Genomic DNA, 18005 nt, shown 5'->3' on the forward strand with positions numbered 1-18005 from the left:
TGGACTCACTCAATTCTGAGGAATAAACTATGGAATCACCCTGTAAATTTTAACACCTGCATCAAATCAGATCTGCTCGTTAGTCTGCATCTAAAAAGGAGTGATCATACCTTGGAGAGCTGTTGCACCAAGTGGACTGACATGAATCATGGCTCCAACACGAGAGATGTCAATTGAAACAAAGGAGAGGATTATCAAACTCTTAAAAGAGGGTAAATCATCACGCAATGTTGCAAAAGATGTTGGTTGTTCACAGTCAGCTGTGTCTAAACTCTGGACCAAATACAAACAACATGGGAAGGTTGTTAAAGGCAAACATACTGGTAGACCAAGGAAGACATCAAAGCATCAAGACAGAAAACTTAAAGCAATATGTCTCAAAAATCGAAAAATGTACAACAAAACAAATGAGGAACGAATGGGAGGAAACGAGTCAACATCTGTGACCGAACTGTAAGAAACTGCCTAAAGGAAATGGGATTTACATACAGAAAAGCTAAATGAAAGCCATCATTAACACCTAAACAGAAAAAAAAACAAGGTTACAATGGGCTAAGGAAAAGCAATCGTGGACTGTGGATGACTGGATGAAAGTCATATTCAGTGATGAATCTCGAATCTGCATTGGGCAAGGTGATGATGCTGGAACTTTTGTTTGGTGCCGTTCCAATGAGATTTATGAAGATGACTGCCTGAAGAGAACATGTAAATTTCCACAGTCATTGATGATATGGGCTGCATGTCAGGTAAAGGCACTGGGGAGATGGCTGTCATTACATCATCAATAAATGCACAAGTTTACGTTGATATTTTGGACACTTTTCTTATCCCATCAATTGAAAGGATGTCTGGGGATGATGAAATTATTTTTCAAGATGATAATGCATCTTGCCATAGAGCAAAAACTGTGAAAACATTCCTTGCAAAAAGACACATAGGGTCAATGTCATGGCCTGCAAATAGTCTGGATCTTAATCCAATTGAAAATCTTTGGTGGAAGTTGAAGAAAATGGTCCATGACAAAGCTCCAACCTGCAAAGCTGATCTGGCAACAGCAATCAGAGAAAGTTGGAGCCAGATTGATGAAGAGTACTGTTTGTCACTAATTAAATCCATGCCTCAGAGACTGCAAGCTGTTATAAAAGCCAGAGGTGGTGCAACAAAATACTAGTGATGTGTTGGAGCGTCTTGTTTATCATGATTCCATAATTTTTTCCTCAGAATTGAGTGAGTCCATATTTTTTCCCTCTGCTTGGTCTAAAAAAGTAACCGTTACTGACTGCCACAATTTTTTTTTCCTGATTTCTTATAGTGTTTCTTAAAGCCAGAAAGTTGCCATTTGAAATGACTTTAGTTTTGTGTCATGTCTGTGATCTGCTTTTTTTCTACAAAATTAAACAACTGAATGAACATCCTCTGAGGCCGGTGATTCCATAATTTTTGCCAGGGGTTGTATGTTTGATGTAAACTGGGATACACAGTGGAAAAATTGGAGATTGACATTATGGCCAACAGTGACCATAAAAAGCTGGTAGCCTTTGAATAAAATGCAACTATTGGTAATTTTTTAAAAGTAGGTCAAGGTCACCAGCCTTCGAACCCATGCGAAGTACTCCACCAAGGCATGTACCCACCAAATATGAAGTTTTTGCAAGCAATAGATGCCGAGGTACATTGCGGCGAACAAATTTCAGGCGAAGGATTTGACAGTTGTGACCACTGGTGACCTTTAAAGGTAGGTCAAGGCCACCATCCTTCGAACCCATGCGAAGTACTCCTCCAAGGCATGTACCCATCAAATATGAAGTTTCTGTGAGCAATAGGTGCTGAGCTACGTTGCGGCAAAGGATTTGACAGTTGTGACCACTGGTGACCTTGGAAAGTAGGTCAAGGTGACCAGCCTTCAAACCCATGCGAAGTACTCCTCCAAAGCATGTACCCCCCCCAAATATGAAGTTTATGTGAGCAAAAGGTGTCAAGCTACATTGCAGCAAAGGATATGACAGTTGTGAACACTGGTGACCTTGAAAAGTAGGTCAAGGTCGCTGGCCTTTGAACCCATGCAAAGTAATCCTCCAAGACATGTACCCACCAAATATGAAGTTGCTGTGAGCAATAGGTGCGAAACTATGTTGCGGCGAAGGATTTGACAGCTGTGACCACTGGTGACCTTGAAAAGTAGGTCAAGGTCACCGGCCTTCAAACCCATGCGAAGTACTCCTCCAAGGCATGTACCCGCCAAATATGAAGTTTTTGCGAGCAATAGGTGCTGAGCTACGTTGCGGTCAACGAATTGCGGCCGGACAGACAGACGGACAACCCTATATGCCCCGCCTCACAGCTCAAGTGCCGTGCGGGGCATAAAAAAAAAAAAAAAAAGCCAATTCTTGATTTTTGCAAGTAGCACAGGCAGAGGTTTTTTAATATTTGCTACCACGGTAACTCACAAGCAAATTTGACTTGCCATATGCAATGTGGCAAAGACTCCTTTCTGCACTTTATTGGCAGTTTAAACAAAGTTTCTGTGTAGGCTCTCAGTTGTCCAGGTGGTTTCCATAGTAGAGAAGCTTGAATCTTCGACTGGACTGGGTTGCTTGATGCTCTTGCTCTGGTAGTCTGACTTCATTCTTGACTAGAAGTCAGATTACCAGAGCAAGAATTTTAGCTGAGGAAGCTTCTGCAATTTGAAGCGAAACGTCGTCGCGTCAAGCAACCCAGTCCAGTCGAAGATTCAAGCTTCTCTACAGTTTAAACAAAGCACCCAGTTTCTGTAACATTATAATCTGCGTTCTCCGGCGCATGACTTCCAAAGCAATCAAATCTTTACTTCATTATTCTTGTTCAATTAAAACATTAGACAATCTACCACCTGCACCAATTTGGTTCTTCTGGGGTCTCCCCACTCCCCCTGCTTCAATTAAGTGAGCTACACATCTCGTTATGAGCATTCAATCACTGTGTGTAGAAAAGCAACAAAGCAAATCTGAAGGCAGCCCCCACCACCACACTCGCAATTAAACACACAGAGATCTAAATCAATATCATTTTGAGTTGCCATTCACAGGTTAGACTGAATGCAACAATACTTTCAGACTCAAAACAGGTAGTAAGATGAGCACACTAGACAATCCAGTCACAGTTTACAGCAACTATCAACAGGACTGTATCCACCAAACATACTCTATAGCAACATAGTCAGTGCACAAATATTTAAGGATGTAACTTTAGATTATGAGTAAGTGTTGAGCATAGCACAGTAGACCACACAAACATGAGTGCTGGACATTTTGCAGTGGGCCAAGTTGGTTCCTGGTAATGCATACACTATATTACATCTGTCTGGAGCATCCTTGGACACCTGTTGAATGATATGTGAGCAGTCACTTTGAAAAACACAAATGAGACCTATTGTATACCTCACATGCATGCACAGAGATCTTTTTGTGTTTTCCGCATTCTGCCGCAATCAGGTGCTTCTAATTTTAGACATGCACAAAGAGAAGGTACCGGAAGACACTTTTCAGTCATGGTACTGGTGTTGCAGACTGACCAGTCCCCTCTAAAAATCGATCCGCCCTGCCTTCAGTGTGCATGCCTCATTTCGGAGCTCAACAGCACCACTTTTTTGTGTCACCAGTGATTCACTCATTTTCACCTCATTTCTGCTTAATACTGAACTCCAGTCATCATCTATCTCAGCTACAGATATCTGAAGTTTTCATACAACAATCATTTCCACATAAATTCAGCATTATTTCATAATAAAAGATGGGGGGAAGCGAACAGAGTGCCACAGCAGCGCGTCAGACTGTGTTATTGAATAACACACTGCTGTGCCTACGTCATTTCAGAGCATCAGTAGCGACTCACGATTATCACCTCATTCTGCTTACAACGGCCTTGTTTCTGCTTAAAACTGACTTCAGAATGATTTAAGGGGGTCTACCTTGTCATCTAATCATTAATAATAACATTATTCTGTTTGTTTGCTTTGGGTGTAGAGAGTCAGACTCAAACTGCTGTGGTCCCAAATGACGCATGCGCCATGAATAGGGATGGGTATTGATAAGATTTCAATCGATATCGATGCCATTATCGATTCTGCTTATTGATCCGATTCCTTATCGATACCTCTTGTGAATTTTGTACTAAAAGTAGGCTTTACAGGTTTTCTATGTACTTTATTGAGTCTTAAAGTAAATGAATATGAAATTGGTAATTGTATCCATGATCTCTGGACATAAATAAACAAAATCTGTAGTTTTTGTCAAAAGCATTTCCTTTCAGACATTTTGGCATGAATGTCTCGCCATACCACTGAACTGAGCTCAGCCGGCTGCTGCACGTCAGCGCAGGACATCTCCTTTTGGGATGAAAAAAACGTTTTGATCAGTTGCAGTTTGTTTGTATTACAACATTTGAAAAGAGGTGTCATTTGATTTAAACAGTGTTTTGCTTTGACGTTATTAATTCTGACTGGACTCTATCATTCTAACTTGACTCGGCAGAGAGCCGCGCAGCGTTTGGAGCTGTATGAACAGAACGAAGGACGATTCTCGTTTCTTTCTCCCAACAAAACAGAAGTCCCAGTTAGTGACTTTAATCTGCACAAAAGTGACTCACGGTCGACATATTCAGGGATGAAAGTGGTGAAAAACAAAAAACAAAAAGCTGTAACCCAAAATTACCACCCAACACCACCCGCACAAAGATTTTTGAATTCTAGAAGCTCTGAAATGCAATCTGGGACTATTCCAGACAAACTGCAGTGAGTGCAGCATCCATTTGGTATGAAAAAAAAACAAAAAAAAAAAAAACAACTTTCTTTACTCAAATTCATTCCAGTAGTATTCTGCTCTTACTAGGATGCAGCGGTTTTCTAGCTTGGCAGATAGATCTGGAGGAAATCACTGAAGAAATTAAGAAATTGAAAATATGGCTTGACCGAAACAAATTGTCATTAAACTTAAATACGAAAAGGATTAAGTGGAGGTGTAAGACTCACTAGGTGTTCACAGGAATGGTTATTTATTTCTATATTTATTTATTTATGCTCATTGTTAGTTGGTTTCATATTTTCTGTTGTGTTTTTAATCAGGTTCTTTTTGTCTCTTTCTCTAAAATTGTACTGTAGCATTGTTGTTGTTGCTGCTATTATTAATGTAGAAACAAAAATAAAAAAAATTACAATTTTTAATACATTTGACTCTTATGTCAACAAACCCTGAACCATTAATTATTTTACAGAAAACAAATGCGCACAAATGTGCTGACAGCTGCAACAGCTTAATGCTAACGTTAACATTGAAAATGCCACAGAATGCTAACGCGTTAGCATCGGTCCCGTTTTTAAGTTAGAAAATACATCTATCAACTGTTTCAGAAGAACATAACAGGTCGGTTTAACATAAAAAAGTTAAATATTACTCAGACATATGCTCTTTAGGGCTTTAGTGGGGGAAAATTAAAATAAAATGAAATAAAACAATGAATTAACAAAGCAATAGATTGAAACACTGCTTTGATCTGCGAATCACTGCTTCGATTGGTTCAAGGTTCAAAGCAAAGCCGCGCTGCAGAAAAGTTTATTATAGACCCGCTGCAGGGTCTGTAATCAATGTAGAGAAATGATCATTTTCCTGACAAACACCCACAAAAACAACAGCCACTCTGAAGGACTGATAAGGGAATCGTTAAGCAAAAAGGTTATCAATGTCGGTGGATCGAATCATTTCTTAACAATACCCGAAAGGAACCGGTTCTTGATACCCATCTCTAGTGGTGAAAGCAGGGCAGACCAATTTTTCGTGCTGCGACACTGGCATCATGAAACTAAACTGACTAAACCAACTGAACTACAAAAACACAATGAATCAATAGCAATAATGCTAAACTAACATGAACAACAACAACAACATTTAAAACCCCAAAACCTCAAACTCCCATGGTGCATTGCAGCACAACATCCAGTGTTTACTGGTTAGCTAAAACTGCTAATTTCTCAAAAAATATTAGTCCCATCAACTTTCCATTTTTGTAGCATTCATCCTAGACCCAAAATACATAAGCATACCAAATGGCAAAAGTCAGCTCTCCCCGGTTTCAGCGTGATCGGAGCCATGCACGCAGAGGCCACTTGGCTATTGTAATATAGATAAACTAGTCGTTAGCCATTTGTTGCTGTAAATCAATAATGTGATGTAGTCACAAATGGCTGTAAATCAATAATGTGATGTAGTCACAGCTATTATCTAATTATTTTAATAAGTTACAAGGCAAGTTAACTTGTATTGCTTTGTTACATAATATCTGCTTCGACAGATACTTTCTTTGCAGTTTCATGTACACGTTTTTTTTTTTATTGTTAAAGTATTTTAAAGTTCAAATAATAAGCCCTCTGCTTTCTTTAGGCTTCAGTCATTGTACTCTTCAAACTAGCAGCATTATCAAAATATGTATACTGATAAACACCAAAACTGATCAATATGGGGTGGGGGTTGAGATTATATAAGAACGTGAAAGTTAAATTGCAAGAAGTCACTAGAGTCTACAGATGTATTCAAAGTGCAAAGAATGCCGTAGCCCAACTATCTGGAAACCCCCGAATGTAGACTATGGGACTAGTACCACCCAGAGGTATCTGAGCACTTGCTCACAACACTCTTGTTCCAATTTGAAAACTGGGATGTTTGGGATTAAACCCAAAGCAAGTCACACTTTAGACAGCTCCAGCCATCTCTGCCCTTGAGGTATCCTCTCTCTATGCCCGGCTAATGTTAAATTATTAGCCACTGCAACAGCCTTTCCCATTTAAGAGGGAGGTCAGCTTTGGCAGGATCTAAAACATCTGGATGGTAGTTCAGCTAGCAATAATACCACCTTTGTTCACATGCCATATTCACTGCTCATGAGCCAGCAGGGCACGCAGCAGACTCTTACACTGGGGCACAGACACAGCAGCATTTGGCTGAGAGAAGTAAGTGGTAATGGTTTACAAGTTCAACACATAATTTGCTCTAAAGCTGCAACCAACAATTATTTCCATTAACTGGTTATTAACTGCTAAGAGTACAAAATGTTTTATATATTATATATATATGCATATGCTTGGGTATCGAGAACCAGTTCTTTTTGAGAATCCTTAAGAAATGATTCGATCCACCAACATCAATACATCAATAGCCTTTTTGCTTAATGATTCCCTTATTGGTCCTTCAGAGTGGCCTCTGTTTTTGAGGGTGTTTATCTGGAAAATTATAATTTCTCTACCTTGATTTCAGACCCTGCAGTGGGTCTGCAATCAACCACTTCTACAGCAGCTCTGCTTGAAGCAACAAAGCAGTGCTCCGATCCATTGCTTCATTGGTTCTCTGATTCGCTGCTTTTCAGAAGTGGAAAGTCTGCTTCTTAACCCATCTCAAAGCCATTTAAAGATGTTAATCGTGAGTCTCTTTTGTTACTGATTAAAGTCACTAACTTGGACTGTTATCTTGCTGGCAGCAACAGACAAGAATAGTCCTCCGTTTCATTCGCACAGCTCCAAATGCAGCGCCGCTCTCTGCTGAGTCAAGTTAGTCATTCCGGAATTAATAACTTCAAATCGAATCGCCATTTCAAATCAAATGACACCTCTTTCCAAACCTAACACAGACAACAAACCAAAACTTTTTTTTCCCTCCCAAAATAAGATGCCCTGCGTTTTTTATAAATTACATCCTTTATTATTTGGTGGGGCGACGTTCAATGCAGCCTGCTGCAAGAGTTCAGCTCAGATGCTATGTAGTTACATTGGGGCCAAAAAGCATTTAGTCAGCCCCTGATTGTGCAAGTTCTCCTACTTAGGAAGATGAGAGAGGTCTGTAATTTTCAACATAGGTACATTTCAATTATGAGAGACAAAATGAGAAAGAAAAAAAAAAATCCAGAAAATCACACTGTAGGATTTTTAAAGAATTTATTTGTAAATTATCATGGAAAATAAGTATTTGGTCACCCACAAACAAGCAAAATTTCTGGCTCTCTCAGACCTGTAAACTTCTTTAAGAAGCTCTTCTGTCCTCCACTCATTACCTGTATTAATGGAACCTGTTGGAAATCGTTATCTGTATAAAAGACACCTGCCCACAGCCTCAAACAGTAAGACTCCAAACTCAACCATGGCCAAGACCAAAGAGCTGTCAAAGGACACCAGGAAGAAAATTGTAGATGTGCAACAGGCTGGGAAGAGTGAATCTACAATAGTCAAGCAGGTTAGTGTGAATAAATCAACTGTGGGAGTAATTGTAAGAAAATGGAAGACATACAAGACCATTGATAATCTCCCTCAATCTGGGGCTCCACGCAAGATGTCATCCCGTGAGGTCAAAATGATCATGAGAACGGTGAACAAAAATCCCAGAACTACACGGAGGGACCTGATGAATGACCTGCAGAGAGCTGGGACCAAAGTAAAAGGGTACACACTATGCAGAGAGGGACTCAAATCCTGCAGTGCCAGGCGTGTCCCCCTGCTTAAGCCAGTACATGTCCAGGCCCATCTGAAGTTTGCCAGAGAGCATATGGGTGATCCAGAAGAGGACTGGGAGAATATCATGTGGTCAGATGAAACCAAAATACAACATTTCGGTAAAAACTCAACTCGTGTTTAGAGGTAGAAGAACGCTGAGTTGCATCCCAAGAACACCATATCTACTGTGAAGCATGGGGGTGGAAACATCATGCTTTGGGGCTGTTTTTCTGCAAAGGGTACAGGACGACTGATCCACACACACGCACGAGGTCCATTAGAAGAGTATCCGACCTTATTATTTTTTTTCAAAAACCATATGGATTTGAATCACGTGTGATTGCGTCAGCCAAGCTTGAACCTTCGTGCGCATGTGTGAGTTTTTTCACGCCTGTCGGTTGCGTCATTCGCCTGTGAGCAGGCTTTGAGTGAGGAGTGGTCCACCCCTCTCGTCGTTTTTTCATTGTTTAGGAATGGCTCAGAGACTGCCGCTTTGCTTGATCAAAATTTTTTCAGAAACTGTGAGGCACATCCACGTGGACACCATTCGAGAAATTCAGATGGTTTTTGGTGAAAATTTTATAGGCTTTAAAGAGATTACGGAGTATTACTGTCGCTTTAAGGACGGCCCAGAGTGACTGGTGGTGCGCCGCGCTCTGAAGCCGCCATCAACAGGCTGAGCGACCATTTCATTTCTAAACGGATGTCTGTATGGATCCGTGACCATCGTGTGCAATTTCTCTGGTTATCACAAGAGCTGGACATCAACCATTTTCCGGCAGATTTCACTTTTAACAAGAGATTTTGTCATGGAAAGCCGAGCGGAGGCTTCGCGCGTCACGATGGATTTGCTACTGGACCGAGACAAAACCACCTGCGTTTTGGTCTCACAGGACGGCTTTGAGATGGTGTTCAGACAGCTGTCGGTGGTTTTTCCATCGAGTGATTATCTGAGAAATTGTGGATGTGCCTGGACATGCCAGAACATGTCCTGTGAGGCTTCATCACGGTGTTGCTTTGCGCCATGCGGCACCGCCGCGACGTGCGGAATTCCTCCGCACGTCTGTCTCAATGTGCCGAAAAAGTGCTGATGTCCACGTCTTTTCACAATTCCTGTGCTAGCCAGATGACATCCCGGATAAAACACAGCGTCCAGTTTGGAAATGAACGGCACATTTCACTGTTACAGGAGTTTTTGTCATGGAAAGAGGAGCACAGGCTTCGCGTGTCGCAGCGGTGCCGCATGGCGCAAAGCAACGCCGTGATGAAGCCTCACAGGACATGTTCTGGCATGCATATACGAGGTCTCTTAGATAATAAACCGACCCTTTTATTTTTTTTTTTTAACTATACGGATTTGAATGACATGCGATTACACCAATCATGCTTGAACCCTCGTGCGCATGCGTGAGTTTTTTCACGCGTGTCGGTGACGTCATTTCCCTGTGGGCAGGCCTTGAGTGAGATGTGGTCCCGCCCTCTCGGCCTGAAATGTGGAAGTTTTCAACTTGAAACGGCGAGACGCTGCCGCCTCGAAGCGCCAATCGCCGTCAGGCGCCGTGGACCATCCTTAAAGCGACACTACCAGACCAAAATCTCTCATCAGCCGTTAAAATTTTTACCGAAAACCAGCTGAATTTATTGAATGGTGTCCACTCAGTTGTGCCTTACAGTTTTGAAAAAATTTTTATCAAACAAAGCAACAGTCTCTGAGCCATTCCTAAACAATGAAAAAAAATCGACGAGCGGGTGGACGACTCCTCACTCAAAGACTGCCCACAGGCGAATGACGTAACCGACAGGCGTGAAAAAACTCTCGCATGCCCACGAGGGTTCAAGCATGTCTGATGTAATCACACGTGATTCAAATCCATATGGTTTTTGAAAAAAATAATAAGGTCGGATACTTTTCTAATAGACCTCGTATATATAGCCATTTCCATTTTTGACTAACCAGAGATTTTTCAAATGACTTGTTAGTCTGTCCTAAAACAAACAAAGGGACAAAATAATTACATTTGAGAGGCTGGAACCATTTAAAATCTGCTCCTTGTCGTTTATAAATGGACTGAAGTAATTAATCAATTGTCAGAGTAGTTGAGCACTATGTACGAGGTCTCTTAGATAATAAACCGACCCTTTTATTTTTTTTTTAACTATATGGATTTGAATGACATGCGATTACACCAATCATGCTTGAACCCTCGTGCGCATGCGTGAGTTTTTTCACGCATGTCGGTGACGTCATTTCCCTGTGGGCAGGCCTTGAGTGAGATGTGGTCCCGCCCTCTCGGCTGAATTCCTTTGTTTCACACGCTGCTCGAGACGGCGCGCGTTGCTTTATCAAAATTTTTTCTGGACCTGTGAGGAATATCCGAGTGGACACTATTCGAGAAATTAAGATGGTTTTCTGTGAAAAGTTTAACGGCTGATGAGAGATTATGGGGTGTTTCTGTCGGTGTAAGGACTTCCCACGGAGCGGGACGTCCTGCAGCGCTTCCAGGCGCTGTCGTCGGCCTGTTTCGAGCTTAAAACATCCTAATTTAAGGCTTAATTCACCCAGGACATCGTGAGAGAACAGAGAAGATTCAGAAGAGGCCGGCATGAGGAATTTATGCGGACATTCCACTGTTTAAGGACATTTTTTTAATGAAAGACGTACGCGCAAATTCGCCGAGTCATTTCCGTGACGACTCGGCAAATCTGTGTGCGCCGCGACAGGAAAAACACCTCCGTGTTGAAAACCATTTGTAGAATTCAGGCGGCTTTTAATGGCTTTCAACAAGTGAGTAACTGAGAAATTGTTTAACAGCTTGGGCATGTTCCAACTTGCCCGTTAAGATTTCCAACGGAGGTGTTTTTCCTGCTGCGACCCCCCGCGGTCGGGTCCAGCCCGACATGCGACTCTGCCCGCACGTTCTTTCATTACAAAATGACCGTTAACAATGGAATGTCCGAATAAACTCCTCATGCCGACTTCTTCTGAAAGTTCTCTGTTCTGACGACTTACTGCGTCAACAGAGCCTGAAATGTGGAAGTTTTCAACTTGAAACGGCGAGACGCTGCCGCCTCGAAGCGCAGATCGCCATCAGGCGCCGTGGACCGTCCTTAAAGCGACACTACCAGACCAAAATCTCTCATCAGCCGTTAAAATTTTTACCGAAAACCAGCTGAATTTATTGAATGGTGTCCACTCAGTTGTGCCTTACAGTTTTGAAAAATTTTTTATCAAACAAAGCAACAGTCTCTGAGCCATTCCTAAACAATGAAAAAAAAAAAAAAAATCGACGAGCGGGTGGACGACTCCTCACTCAAAGACTGCCCACAGGCGAATGACGTAACCGACAGGTGTGAAAAAACTCTCGCATGCCCATGAGGGTTCAAGCATGTCTGATGTAATCACACGTGATTCAAATCCATATGGTTTTTGAAAAAATAGTAAGGTCGGATACTTTTCTAATAGACCTCGTATATATGTATGTGGGTATGCAACTGCTGATGGACTAATCATTTCAGCTCTAAATTTAATCAAGGTCAGGCCAGGCCTAGGAGCTGCACATTGGCACATCCACCACACTATGGAACCGTAGTGGCTCCTGGATGGCTACCACCCATATTGACAACCGGTCCATCCTTCCTCTCAAAAGTAGCAATCTATCTGCCGCAGCCAGGTGAAACATATCTTTACACACAGTGACAAATTTACAGAATTTAATGAATTGCTGCTATATATGCTCTAGCTGTGTTTTATAAGTGTAATAAAGGTTTACAATCAGAAATAAGAAAGGAAAAGTAAAGCGGAAAATAATTTTCCACACACATTTATACAAAACACAGCAAACTATAATAAACTAGTAACACATCACTCCTAAAAACAATCTTTGGTGTGTCATGTGAGGTGAATCTGCCCTACAATTGGATTTTGGAAAACCATGTGACGGTGACCCAATTCTGATTTGACACTCACATTGCTCATGTCATTACACAGCTTCTATGAGGAGTACAAAGATGGTGGACGGTGGCTTGAAAGTCCGGGGAGTTAACTTTTCAGCCAAAAAAAAAAAAAAGTTTCTATCTCATATCATTACAAAGTTATTTAGAATTTAGTAAAGCTTGGTCTCAGCCGGCATATACGACGGCGTCGGCCCCAGAGGGTTAAACCCTTAGATCTTCAGCAAATGTATTTATAAAGAGAAACTGCATGAACACAATTTTTTTTTCTAATAAGTTTATTCAATGGGGAGAAACAAATGCTAAATTATTGTTGTGTCGTAACTTAATTTTTGTTCAGCCTTTATGACCCGTCTTCATGAAGTTAGATGCAAAAATGTTGAAATTGGCCCTATCCCTACCACTGACTTGTGGTTAGCACTGTTGCTGTGCAGCAAGATGGTTGTGGGATTGCTTCCCACCTGGTGCATTTCTTTGGAGTTTGCATGTTCTCCCCGTGTTCTCATGGGTTCATTTCGGCTTCCTCCCACTTCCAAATGGTTATCTGAATTGGTGACTCTAAATTGACCGTATGTGCTCATTTGTATGTGTTTGTCCATCTATATGTATCCCTGGAATAAACTGGTGTCCTGTCTAGAGTGTACCCCACCTCACTTCCTATGACTGCTGGGATGGGCTCGAGCCCACCCATGACCCTTGACTGCAATAAGCGGGTATAGAAAATTAATTTCATTTATTTATTTTGTAGTCTCAAATCTGCCACTTCTGGATGGACACTGCGGTTCTGGCATCAGAATGAGGCTGTTGATCTTATGTCTCACCTGCTGAGCAACCTTTGTTTTAGCGTTAGGAATAGGTTTGCGCAGTCGGACAATTCTGATATGGTCCAGGCCCAATGTGGTGATCAACAGTGCAGAATATATAGATTTGTTCTCACCGAGTTGGCACATCTCCAGAGATTGGTACAAATCACGGTCTCAAAAACATGGTATGGATCATATTTGTCAGGTTCTCTTATACAGATGTAGAAACACTTACACTGAATTACAAAGATAAAAGATCACTTGGAATGTTCAACAACTGTCTTGAGAAGGTAGTTTCCTGAAGATGGTGCAAACTTCAAGGCACGATCATATTAAAAACAAGTCATGGAAACACTGACATTATGATTTACAATCAATGGTGCAGACCTCACTTTATTTTATTACATTTATTAAACTGCACACACAACCCACGGTTCAGTTCATGGAAAATACTGAGGGTTTCTCACGTTGAATTATTTTGGCAGTAAAGGTTACGTGCATAAAACACAGTAAAGAACAAAAACAAAAAAACAGTAATTTCGTGGTTTAATCTACACGATTAATAAGATTAATCGTACATGTTTGCAGTTCAAAGCCTGTGAGTGCAGTCTGGCTGGTGTTGATGTCGAGCGGAGAAGAAATGGCGAGAAGGTTCAAACTATTCTACTCCAGAAATGTTCCCGTTATTTCAACCCCTCAACTCCCGCATGCATCACTGCGACACATTCTGATGGAAACAGGAGCAAATAATATTAATAAAAACTCTTACCTGAGTGGTAAAACAAGGACGAACTCGTTGCTCTTTAGCTGGAGTAAACTTCACAGCGAAAACAGGTAAAATCATTAAATCCGCTAAATTTCTGCGCCCTCAACACAGCTCAGTAACTCACTTCCACGGAACTGCGACAAACTAACGTTTCACTTCTGAACGGGAAAAAAAACACGACGGAAGGCGTTTAATTTTGTTTTAAAACATAAATGACCGAATGCGTTTTGGGAGCGATGTCGGAAACTTTGTGTATCCTTCTTCTGTCCGCTCGTTTTGTGCTGTGTGTCAGAAACAAACTGCGGAAAACGTCCTCCGCCTGTTTCATTTCTTCAGCTGGGAAACAGCGTTCAACTGGGTCTGAAACACCGCAAAGCATTGTGGACCCTTTAAAGCTGCACTACACTCACAGAGGGGGCGGAGCCGCTACCTGAGAGCACAGGGCACAAAGTTGTTCACAACACTTGTAGTCTGTGGAGCCCAGTTATTTGGCTGGAGTGTGACTCTGCGCCGAAAATTTTTGCTAACCCTAATTAAAAGAAAAAGAAGAAGAAGAATGAGGAAAAAAAACTTCTCGTTTATTACACACGCTGTGGATGCACACTCCGGTACAGTAGGTGGCAGTATGCACCTATTAAGTTGGTTGCGACCATCCATTAATTAAAGAAGAAGAAGAAGTAGTAGTAGTAGTAGTAGTAGTAGTAGTAGTAGTAGTAGTAGTAGTAGTAGTAGTAGTAGTAGTAGTAGTAGTAGTTTTTTTATTTAAGAATTAAACGTACAAACATCTTGGCATTTAACAATTTGAAACATTATAGTGCGGTTTACAAGGCACTGGTAACTTAAAAGAAGAAAAGAAGAGAGAGAGAGAGAGAGAGAAAAGGGGGGATACATCCTTCACACACACAAAAAAATATGCATCCATATACAAACATTAGAGGTCAGCAAAAAGTTGTAGATCTTCTATGGCTTTCTGTTTCAGGGATTTTACATAGTTATCTTGCATTTGTTTTTTAAAAACTGAAAATGGGCTTTACTTTCTTACATTTAGATGTATGTATAAAATATTTCACTAGTAGTAAGGTATTGTTCAGCACAATTCTTGTTTCAGTGTCTCTTGAAGAGATGCCAAAAACAATATCATCCCATTTCAAATCACTTTGTAGCTGGATTCTTGAAGATAGCCAGTTCCACAAGTTGTCCCAAAATGTCCTGGAATATATGCACTGGTAAAATAAATGTTCGGTTGTTTCAATGTCGTTATCACAGAATATACAGTTGTTTTGTTCAATATTAAATCTTTTTCTAAGCAGTTCCCTGGATGGATAAATAGTGTGTTTCTTTTGTTTTGGAAGGAGAAGAAGAAGTAGTAGTAGTAATAGTAGTAGTAGTAGTAGTAGTAGTAGTAGTAGTAGGGAAAGTCTGTTGGATTCTTCTCGCCATCCTCCTTCCTTTTTCTGAAATATTTCAGCAAGCTCATGTGAGAGACCAATAAAGAAAAATGCTTAAAATGGCTGGGGGTGATCCCTGGTCAGACCATATAATGAACAATGAGCCAAGTACCATGTTTTTGTTTTTTTTTTGTTTTTTTTTTTTTGTTTTTTTGTAGAATAGTATACTAATAATGAATGTCTATGAGTTCAATGGTATGAACATTTCATGAGGTAAAAGCTGGAACGTTCCAGTTTTTACTGAATTAAATTAATTGAAAAATTATAGGCCGATATCAAATCTATCATTCTGCTCTAAAATTCTGGAAAAGGTGGTTTCACGGCAGCTTGTGGACTGTCTTACTGAGAATGACCTTTTTGAGCCACTGCAGTCTGCTTTTAGAACACATCACTCCACAGAAACAGCACTTATTAAAGTAGTTAATGATCTTCTGCGAGCAATGGACTCGGATACTACTACAGCATTGGTGTTGTTGGATCTCAATGCTGTGTTTGACACAGTTGATCATCATATTCTACTTGATAGGCTAGAAAACTGTTTCGGGATTACTGGAACTGCTTTTGTGTGGCTGACGTCTTATCTGTCTGGTCGTTCCCATTGTGTTTTGTGCAATGACACTACCTCTGACTTTAAGGGCATGAAGTTCGGGGTTCCGCAGGGATCCGTTCTGGGTCCCTTGCTTTTTTCCCTGTATATGGCACCCCTTGGGAACATTTTGCAGCATTTCGGGGTTGCTTTTCATTGTTATGCTGATGATACTCAGTTGTATATGCCGATAGCTGCTGGAAATCCTGTCCACATAAAATCTTTACAGGACTGTCTTGCAGCAGTGAGAAGTTGGATGTCTAGCCACTTTCTACTTTTGAACTCTGATAAGACTGAAATGATGGTTCTTGGCCCAGCAAGACATCGGCACCAATTTGATCAGCTGGCGCTTAGCCTAGGTTCATGTGTTATACATCATACTGACAAAGTGAGGAACCTTGGGGTAATCTTTGATCCTACGTTGTCCTTTGACCTCCACATTAGGGACATTACGAGGACTGCTTTCTTTCATCTGAGAAATATAGCAAAGATTCGCCCCATCCTGTCTATGGCTGATGCTGAGACTCTGATTCACGCATTTGTCTCTTCTAGATTGGATTATTGTAATGCTTTATTTTCTGCTCTGCCGCAGTCTAGCATTCGAGGACTTCAGTTGGTGCAGAATGCTGCTGCCAGAATTTTGACACAAAGTAGAAGGTTTGACCACATTACTCCCATTCTGGCATCCCTTCATTGGCTACCGGTTTCTGCCAGATTGGATTTTAAAGTTTTATTGTTGGTTTATAAAATTGTTCATGGACTGGCACCTTCCTACTTCCAACACGAACTTTAAATAGGGGTCCAAAAATAATTCTGATGATGTAGTCCGTGATGCTGTGCACTGACTTCATTGGCCGGCACGGTGGCTTAGTGGTTAGCACTGGTGGTCGTGGTGGAGGGTCGTGGGATAGATTCCCGGCCTTTCGGTGTGGAGTTTGAATGTTCTCCCCGTGTCTGCGTGGGTTTCCTCTGGGCACTCCGGTTTCCTCCCACAATCAAAAACATGCTTATTTAGGGTCTGCTTCTTCTCTGCCCCTGACCAAGGCAGTGTCTACATCTGGAGTTGGTCCCCGGGCACTGGACTGTGGCTGCCCACTGCTCCTAGTGGTTAGATTGTGTCTAACTGTAATTAGGATGGGTTAAATGCAGAGGACAAATTTTGTTGTATATATGTATGTGCAATGACAATGAAGTTTCTATTCTATTCTATTCATGTACTTCCAAAAAAAGAGACTTTGTGTACTTCCTCACTCCAGTGAAAAATCAAGTCTTTAAACTTCATCCTCTTAACAGCTCTTCATGCCTCCAGATGGCTTACAGTGTAGTGGATTTGTTTTGTGTGTGTGTTAGAAGAATTAGTATAGTCAATTAGCTCGTTTACATCAGCAAAACAAACCCTTCCATGTTTGGCTAAACGCAGCCCCCACTAATGTGTGTGTGGGAGGGGTTCGCAGCCTGCAATGGTACAAAACGTATGGAACCAAACTGCACACTAAATGGAACGAATAATCCATGTCATGTGACATACAAAGCACCAATCAAATGACAAGGATCAGCTGTTATATAATGGCTCTTAGAGGCTCTTTTTTAGAAACAGAATATTCCGTTGATGAGGCTCATCTCAGAGCGTGGCGCTAATTTTGTGAAGTTTAGGAAAAATAGCGTGGGGCAATTTGTGTACAGGGTACTACGTGGAGAAGCAAGGATGTTAGAGGCATGTTACTGGTGAGTGCGGGGCTGTTACAGGCCCATTATCCGACTTACCTAGTGGCTACGAGGACTAATATACCTCGCTGTGTCTCGTATGCGCTGTGTTCAAGCCTCGTATAGGCCAGGAATGAGCCACGTATTGCAGCTGTCAATCATATACATGGGTATCCCCGTAGGCGTGTCGTATTGGCCACCTTGTGCCACACGCAGGGGCGTAGGTTTGCATATGGACCAT

The 18005-nt window shown here is 41.4% G+C and overlaps 1 protein-coding gene across 1 annotated transcript in view; it reads right to left on the bottom strand.

Annotated features, from left to right (window-relative positions):
- The window catches only part of LOC117515970 (ras association domain-containing protein 8), a 45535-nt gene extending 31157 nt beyond the window's left edge, over positions 1-14378 (bottom strand). Inside the window, exon 1 of the mRNA XM_034176804.1 lies at positions 14030-14378. The gene's annotated coding sequence lies outside the window, so the exon portion shown is untranslated. The remainder of the gene's footprint in view (positions 1-14029) is intronic.
- Positions 14379-18005: the final 3627 nt, after the last annotated feature.

The sequence above is a fragment of the Thalassophryne amazonica genome, chromosome 8, assembly GCF_902500255.1.
Source record: "Thalassophryne amazonica chromosome 8, fThaAma1.1, whole genome shotgun sequence".
Classification (NCBI taxonomy): Eukaryota; Metazoa; Chordata; class Actinopteri; order Batrachoidiformes; family Batrachoididae; genus Thalassophryne; species Thalassophryne amazonica.